The 8437-nt window shown below is 71.4% G+C and overlaps 1 long non-coding RNA gene across 1 annotated transcript; it reads left to right on the top strand.

The window, feature by feature from the left end:
- Positions 1–4873: 4873 nt before the first annotated feature.
- Positions 4874–7179, top strand: LOC141736795 (uncharacterized). The gene is made up of 3 exons (XR_012585062.1): positions 4874–4928; positions 6861–6922; positions 7080–7179. It is a non-coding gene; the product is annotated as an uncharacterized LOC141736795 (long non-coding RNA).
- Positions 7180–8437: the final 1258 nt, after the last annotated feature.

The following is an 8437-nucleotide window of genomic DNA, read 5'->3' as shown; positions in this document are numbered from 1 at the left end:
CGCTCGTGGAATTTGGATCACGAGGTGAAGTCTCGGCGCTGGAAGAGCGAGGAAGGCTGAATTAAGGCTGGCTTTGCTCTCCCTGGTGCCACCCAGGGGGTGACGGCTTGTCTCTGGCCATCGCAGGGTACGTAAATAACGGCGGGGGGGCGAGGGGTCTCGGGGAGCCAGGGCAGCCCTGCTTTTCGTCAGCGGAGACGGTAAAAATCGAGACGGCGGCAATTTTGCGCAGCTCTCGGTTTCCTCGAGGAATTTGGGGGATAAAAGGCTGGAGGAAACGACCGTTAAATGGGGGAGAGAAGAAACTTGGCACCTGACGGAGCAGCCGAGGGGCTGCGTTCTCTTCCTTGCCCCCAGGCCGGGCCGGGAACGTTACCCCCAGGTAACCCCACTCTGGGACCCCCAGAGCGAATCGGCGGAACGCCGCCGCTCGGCGCAATTCCGACGGGGAATTCGCGGGGGTCCCGAGGCCGGCGGGAAGGACGCGCGACAGGAGCTGGGTGGTAAAAACACCGGGCCCGACGACCTCCGCGTCAGCGGCCGCCTCCCATCCAGCGGTGCCGACGCCGTCTGGGTCGAGAAGCGGCGACGCGTTGAGAAGAAGCCGGAGAAGGCGGAAACTTTCATCCCGCGAGACGGGGTAGACCTCGGCCTCCTCCCCTCCGGGATGCACCCGCCGGGCGACCGCCACCCCGGGGGTTGGCGTCTTCAAACTGGCTCCGCTCCCGGCGGAATCGCGGGCCCCGAGGCCCCGCCAGGGGGGTTCCGGGCATCCCACGACGAGCCCTGACAGATCCGGAGCCGGTTTTTGCCCCAACGGGGAATATTCCCCGCCTCGCGGGTGGACTCCGAGAGCCCCACAGCGCTCGCCTTAACTCGCTCAGACGCTGCCCTTCCTTTATTCCTTTCTTTTGGGTTTCTTTTTTATTTTTTTTTTTTTCAGACAAAACCCGGGGGGGCTTGCGGGGTGTCTCAGAGGGCTCCAGGGAGTCTGGGGGAACAGGAGGGGGCCCAGGGGGAATTGGAGGGCTCCGGGGGGGTCCCAGGAGGATGTGGGGGGTACCAAGAGGAGCTCCAGGGGGTCCCAGAGGGCACTGGGGTGTCCCGGGGGGGCTCCAGGGGTTCCTGGAGGGGGTGTGGGAGGGTCCCGGGGGGCCTGTGGGGTGTCCCAGAAGGCTCCAAGGAGACTGGGGGGAACAGGAGGGGTCCCAGGGGGTCTTGGAGGGCTCCGGGGGGGTCCCAGGAGGATGTGGGGGGTACCAAGAGGAGCTCCAGGGGGTCCCAGAGGGCTCTGGGGTGTCCCGGGGGGGCTCCAGGGGTTCCTGGAGGGGGTGTGGGAGGGTCCCGGGGGGCTCGTGAGATGTCCCAGAAGGCTCCAGGGAGTCTGGGGGGAACGTGAGGGGTCCCAGGGGGCGTTGGAGGGCTCTGGGGGGGTCCCAGGAGGATGTAGGGGGGACGGGAGGAGCTCAAGGGGGTCACAGAGGGCTCTGGGGTGTCCTGGGGGGGGTCCCAGGGGCTCCTGGAGGGGCTGTGGGAGGGTCCCGGGGGGCTTGTGGGGTGTCTCAGAAGGCTCCAGGGAGCCTGGGGGGAACATGAGGGGTCCCAGGGGGTCTTGGAGGAATCTGGGGGGGTCCCAGGAGGAGCTCCAGGGGGTCCCAGAGGGCTCTGGGGTGTCCCAGGGGGCTCCAGGGGTTCCTGGAGGGGGTGTGGGAGGGTCCCGGGGGGCTCGTGAGGTGTCCCAGAAGGCTCCAAGGAGACTGGGGGGAACACGAGGGGGCCCAGGAGGAATCTGGGGGGGTCCCAGGGGGATGTGGGGGGTACCAGGAAGAGCTCCAGGGGGTCCCAGAGGGCTCTGGGAGGGTCCCGGGGGGCTTGTGAGGTGTCCCAGAAGGCTCCAGGGAGTCTGGGGGGAACGTGAGGGGTCCCAGGGGGTCTTGGAGGGCTCCGGGGGGGTCCCAGGAGGATGTGGGGGGTACCAAGAGGAGCTCCAGGGGGTCCCAGAGGGCTCTGGGGTGTCCCGGGGGGGCTGTGGGAGGGTCCCGGGGGGGGTCGTGAGCCGTCCCAGAAGGCTCCAGGGAGTCTGGGGGGAACATGAGGGGTCCCAGGGGGTCCTGGAGGGCTCCGGGGGGGTCCCAGTAGGGTCCCAGGGGGATGTCGGGGTCCCAGGAGGAGCTCCAGGGGGTCCCAGAGGGCTCTGGGGTGTCCCGGGGGGGGCTCCAGGCGTTCCTGGAGGGGGTGTGGGAGGGTCCCAGGGGCTCGTGGGATGTCTCAGAGGGCTCCAGGGAGTCTGGGGGGAACATGAGGGGTCCCAGGGGGTCTTGGAGGACTCTGGGGGGGTCCCAGGAAGATGTGGGGGTGAACGGGAGGAGCTTCAGGGGGTCCCAGAGGGCTCTGGAGGCTCCTGGAGGGGCTGTGGGAGGGTCCCAGGGGTCTTGTGGGGTGTCCCAGAAGGCTCCAAGTAGACTGGGGGGAACAGGAGGGGTCCCAGGGGGTCTTGGAGGACTCTGGGGGGGTCCCAGGAAGATGTGGGGGTGAACGGGAGGAGCTCCAGGGGGTCCCAGAGGGCACTGGGGTGTCCCGGGGGTGCTCCAGGGGTTCCTGGAGGGGGTGTGGGAGGGTCCCGGGGGGCTCGTGAGGTGTCCCAGAAGGCTCCAGGGAGTCTGGGGGGAACGTGAGGCGTCCCAGGGGGCATTGGAGGGCTCTGGGGGGGTCCCACGAGGATGCAGGGGGGAACGGGAGGAGCTCAAGGGGGTCACAGAGGGCTCTGGGGTGTCCTGGGGGGGCTCCAGGGGCTCCTGGAGGGGCTGTGGGAGGGTCCCGGGGGGCTTGTGGGGTGTCTCAGAAGGCTCCAGGGAGCCTGGGGGGAACATGAGGGGTCCCAGGGGGTCCTGGAGGAATCTGGGGGGTCCCAGGGGGATGTGGGTGGTACCAGGAAGAGCTCCAGGGGGTCCCAGAGGGCTCTGGGGTGTCCCGGGGGGGCTCCAGGGGTTCCTGGAGGGGGTGTGGGAGGGTCCGGGGCGGCTCGTGAGGTGTCCCAGAAGGCTCAGGGAGCCTGGGGGGAACATGAGGGGTCCCAGGGGGTCTTGGAGGGCTCCGGGGGGGTCCCAGGAGGATGTGGGGCGTACCAAGAGGAGCTCCAGCGGGTCCCACAGGGCACTGGGGTGTCCCGGGGGGGCTGTGGGAGGGTCCCGGGGGGCTGTGGGGTGTCCCAGAAGGCTCCAGGGAGTCTGGGGGGAACAGGAGGGGTCCCAGGGGGTCTTGGAGGAATCTGGAGGGGTCCCAGGAGGAGCTCCAGGGGGTCCCAGGAGGAGCTCCAGGGGGTCTGGGGGGAACAGGAGGGGTCCCAGGGGGTCCTGGAGGGCTCCGGGGGGTCTGGGGGGAACAGGAGGGGTCCCAGGGGGTCCCGGAGGGCTCCGGGGGCGGGGGGGGGGGGGGCTCTCAGGGGGTGGGGAGTCTCGAAAGATTCCCAGGTGGCTCCAGGGGAACCTGTAAGGCGGGGGGGGGGGGGAGGTCCCGGGGGGTATCAGAGAGCTCGGGGGCAGGGGGGGGAGGTGTGGGGTGGTCCTGGGGGAATGAGGGGGGGGGGGGGTCCCAGGCTGTCCCAGAGGACTCCCGGGGCGGGGGGGGGGGGGGCATCCTAGTGTCCCCCCCCACCCCATTCCCCCTCAGGACCCCCGTGCCCCCCCCCCTCAGGGCCCCCTCTGCCTCATTCTTCCCCCCCACCCCCCTTAAGAGCCTTCTCAGGACCACCACCACCCCCCCCCCAAGGCTCCCCCGTATCCCCCTCAGGAGCCCCCGTATCCCTCCCCCGACCCCTCGGCTCCCGCCGTCCCCCACCCCACGCACCTCAACGCGGTCCCGCTGCCTCACAACGTGCTCTCGGCCACCCCGAGGGCCCGGCCGGGACCGGCCCGGCCCAAGGATCCGCCCGCCGGGCCCCTCTTTCTCCCCCGGGCCGCCCCGCTCCCATTTCGAACCGGCCGCCATTTTCCCCCGCCGGCCCCTTCCGCTTCCGCTTCCGGAGCGCCCCGTCCCGCCCACGACGCGCGCCCATTGGTCGCTGGCCCGCCCCCTCCCCCCCTCCCATCTTTGGGCCGCCGCGCTCCATTGGCCCGTGGCGGCCGTCAATCCCCAGCGCGCCCCGCCCCCCCGGGTTATCCGACCAATGGGAGCCGCGGAGCCCGCGCTGTGATTGGCCCACCCTCCCGCCCGTCCGCCCGCCAGCGGTTGCCATGGTGAAGACGCCCGGCGGGGGCCGCGGGGCCGTCGCCCTGGCAACGGGGCCGCGCGGCCGGGCCCGCCGGCGGAGAATTCACCCAAAACCGGGTTTTTTCTCCTTAAAAGCTTTAGAAGGTTGTGTGCGACGGCACAAAATAAAGCCGTCGCGCGAAGCGGCACCCCCCCCCCCCCGGCAGCGCTCCCTGGGGTCCGGCCCTTCGAGGGTAGGCGGGGCCGAGCCAAGGAGGGGCGGGGGCGGGGCCGAGGCGGGCAGGAGGCGGGGCCAAAGAGGACCGGGGCGTGGTCAGTGAAGGGAGGGGGCGGGGCCACGGCGGGCTGGGAGGCGGGGCCACTGCGCATGCGCCTCTCCCCACCTGCAGGCACTGGCCCGTCTCTAGGGGCGGGGCCTGTCGCTAAGGGGCGGGGCCACCCAGCCCCTGCCCGTCGTTAGGGGCGGGGCCTGTCGCCAAGGGGCGGGGCCTGTCGCGGTTGCTAGGGGCGGGCCGGACCTTAGGGAGGGATGGGGGGGGGGGGGGCGGTTGCTAAGGAGCGGGCGCGCTTCCGGCGGGCGGTGGTTGACCCGGAAGCTTTGCCGGCGGCTCACCGGTGACCCGGAAGCGTTTGCGCGGGGCGGGGTTGAGGCGGAGATGCCTTTATGGCGGCGGAGGAGCCTCAGCAGAAACCGGAGCCGCTCGGCGGCGACGCGGACGGTACCGACGGGGTCCCGTTGGGGCCGACCCCCAACCCCCGGCTCTTCCCCTTCGCGCCTCGGAAACCCCAGGCCCGGGACCCCCCAGCTCCCTGCGGGGGACCCCCGCGCTGGGGCCTGCTTCCCTCCATAGGGCCCCCGGTACCCCCCTCCCCGCCATCCCCGCCGTTCCCCGGTGCCTATAGGCCCCCCCCGTAGCACCCCAATCCCCCGGAGGTCCCCTATAGCGCCCTAATCCCACCGTAGGGCCCCCCCCCCGGTTTGTCTGGCGCGTCCCGGACTCGCTCTCGTAGCCCTGGAGTGTCGTCCCGTCCCCCCCCGCCCCCTCCAGCGCCCCGGTGTCCCCCTACGGGACCCCCGGAGCCCCTTAATCCAATTATTGCCCCCCCCCCCCACTGCCCCCATAGGGTCCCTACGGCGCCCCGGGGCCACCGTAATCGCCCCTTGTAGCACCTGGGTGCACCCCGATACCCCTATAGCCCCCCCCCCCCCCCCGGTAGCACCCCCCTAATCACCCCCAGCGCCCTGATACCCCCCCCCTCCCCCCCCCCCCAGGACCCCTAGAGCGCCCCAATAGCCCCCCCCCCCTTCCACCCCCCCCCCCCCCCCCCCCCAGCACCCCAAATACCCCCCAGGTTCTGCCCCCCCCCATCCCAGGAGCGGTTCGTGGGGCGCCCCGCTCCCCACGGCGAGGGGGGAGCATGTGCGGTGGGGAGTGGGGGGGGGTCTGAACCCCCATATTCCCCCCCCTTCCCCTCCCCCCCCCCCCCAGCACCCCAAATACCCCCGAGATCTCCCCTAGATTCCGCCCCCCCCATCCCAGGGGCGGTTCGTGGGGCGCCCGCTCCCCACGGCGAGGGGGGAACATGTGCAGTGGGGGGGGGGGGGAGGTGTCTGAACCCCTATATTCCCCCCCTTCCCCTCCCCCCCCCCCCCAGCACCCCAAATACCCCCGAGATCTCCCCTAGATTCCGCCCCCCCATCCCAGGGGTGGTTCGTGGGGCGCCCGCTCCCCACGGCGAGGGGGGAGCATGTGCGGTGGTTGGTGGGGGGGGGTCCTGAACCCCCATATTCCCCCCCCTTCCCCTCCCCCCCCCCCCCCCAGCACCCCAAATACCCCCGAGATCTCCCCTAGATTCCGCCCCCCCATCCCAGGGGTGGTTCGTGGGGCGCCCGCTCCCCACGGGGAGGGGGGAACATGTGCGGTGGTTGGTGGTGGGGGGTCTGAACCCCCATATTCCCCCCCCTTCCCCTCCCCCCCCCCCAGCACCCCAAATACCCCCGAGATCTCCCCTAGATTCCGCCCCCCCCCATCCCAGGAGCGGTTCGTGGGGCGCCCGCTCCCCACGGCGAGGGGGGAGCATGGGGGGGGGGGGTGTCTGAACCCCCCATATTCCCCCCCCCTTCCCCTCCCCCCCCACCCCAGCACCCCAAATACCCCCGAGATCTCCCCTAGATTCCGCCCCCCCCATCCCAGGGGTGGTTCGTGGGGCGCCCGCTCCCCACGGCGAGGGGGGAACATGTGCGGTGGGGAGTGGGGGGGGGTCTGAACCCCCATATTCCCCCCCCTTCCCCTCCCCCCCCCCCCCAGCACCCCAAATACCCCCAAGATCTCCCCTAGATTCCGCCCCCCCATCCCAGGGGCGGTTCGTGGGGCGCCCGCTCCCCACGGGGAGGGGGGAACATGTGCGGTGGGGAGTGGGGGGGGTGTGTCTGAACCCCTATATTCCCCCCCCCTTCCCCTTCCCCCCCCCCCAGCACCCCAAATACCCCCGAGATCTCCCCTAGATTCCGCCCCCCCCATCCCAGGAGCGGTTCGTGGGGCGCCCGCTCCCCACGGCGAGGGGGGAACATGTGCGGTGGTTGGTGGGGGGGGGTCTGAACCCCCATATCCCCCCCCCCCACCACCCTTGCCCCCCCTTTCCCCCCCCAGGTGTGAACTGCCTGGCCTACGATGAGGCCATCATGGCGCAGCAGGACCGGATCCAGCAAGAGGTGAGACACCCCCCCCTGCCCCTTATCGCCCCCTAAACTCTTGGGGAGTGGGGGGGGGGACACACCGTCAAATCACCCCCCCGCCCCCCCGGGGGGTCCCTAAATCCTGCTGCACACCTCTGACGCCCCCCTTCCCCCCCCCCCCCGGCCGGCGCAGATCGCGGTGCAGAACCCGCTGGTGTCGGAGCGGCTGGAGCTGACGGTGCTGTACAAGGAGTACGCCGAGGACGACCACGTCTACCAGCAGAAGATCAAGGTGGGGGCCGGCGTGGGGCTGGGAGCTGCTGTGGGGCGCCGGCGTGGGGCTGGGAGCCTCTGGTGTGGGGCTGGGAGCCTCTTTGGGGCACCGGTTTGGGGCTGGGAGCCTCTTTGGGGCACCGGTGTTGGGCTGGGAGGCACCGTGGGGTGCCAGTGTGCGGCTGGGAGGCTCTGGTGTGGGGCTGAGAGGTGCCGTGGGGTGCCGGTGTGGGGCTGGGAGGCACCATGGGGCGCCAGTGTGGCGCTGGGAGCCTCTGGTGTGGGGCTGGGAGCCGCTGTGGGGCACCAGTTTGGGGCTGGGAGCCTCTTTGGGGCACCGGTGTTGGGCTGGGAGGCACCGTGGGGCACCAGTGTGCAGCTGGGAGGCTCTGGTGTGGGGCTGAGAGGTGCCGTGGGGTGCCGGTGTGGGGCTGGGAGGCACCATGGGGCGCCAGTGTGGGGCTGGGAGCCTCTGGTGTGGGGGCTGGGAGCCGCTGTGGGGCACCAGTTGGGGCTGGGAGCCTCTTGGGGCACCGGTGTTGGGCTGGGAGGCTCTGGCGTGGGGCTGGGAGGCGCCGTGGGGCGCCAGTGTGGGGCTGGGAGCCTCCGGCGTGGGGCTGGGAGAGTCTTTGGGCCACCAGCATGGGGCTGGGAGGCGCCGTGGGGCGCCAGTGTGGGGCTGGGAGGCGCCGTGGGGTGCCAGTGTGGGGCTGGGAGCCTCCGGCGTGGGGCTGGGAGCTGCTGTGGGGCACCAGTTTGGGGCTGGGAGCCTCTTTGGGGCACCGGTGTGGGGCCGGGAGCAGCTCTAGGGCACCGGTGTTGGGCTGGGAGCCTCTTGCGTGGGGCTGGGAGGCACCGTGGGGTGCCAGTGTGGGGCTGGGAGCCTCTTTGGGCCACCGGTGTGGGGCTGGGAGGTGCCGTGGGGCACCAGTGTGGGGCTGGGAGCCGCCGGTGTGGGGCTGGGGGCCTTTTTGGGCCACCGGTGTGGGGTTGGGAGCCGCTGTGGGGCCTGGGAGCCTCTTTGGGGCGGCAGTGTGGGGCTGGGAGTCACCGTGGGGCTGGGAGCCACCAGTGTGGGGCTGGGGGCCTTTTTGGGACGCCGGTGTGGGGCTGGGAGCCACTGTTGGGCTGGGAGCCTCTTTGGGCCCCCAGTGTGGGGCTGTGAGCAGCTCTAGGGCACCAGTGTGGGGCTGGGAGCCACTGGTGTGGGGTTGGGAGCCACGGTGGGGCTGGGAGCCTCTTTGGGGCAGCAGTGTGGGGCTGGGAGCCACCAGTGTG

This window comes from Larus michahellis, unplaced genomic scaffold (assembly GCF_964199755.1).
Source record: "Larus michahellis unplaced genomic scaffold, bLarMic1.1 SCAFFOLD_544, whole genome shotgun sequence".
In the NCBI taxonomy this organism is placed as follows: Eukaryota; Metazoa; Chordata; class Aves; order Charadriiformes; family Laridae; genus Larus; species Larus michahellis.
Note: the sequence above shows the minus strand (reverse complement) of the source record. Positions and strands in the feature narration are given on the sequence as shown.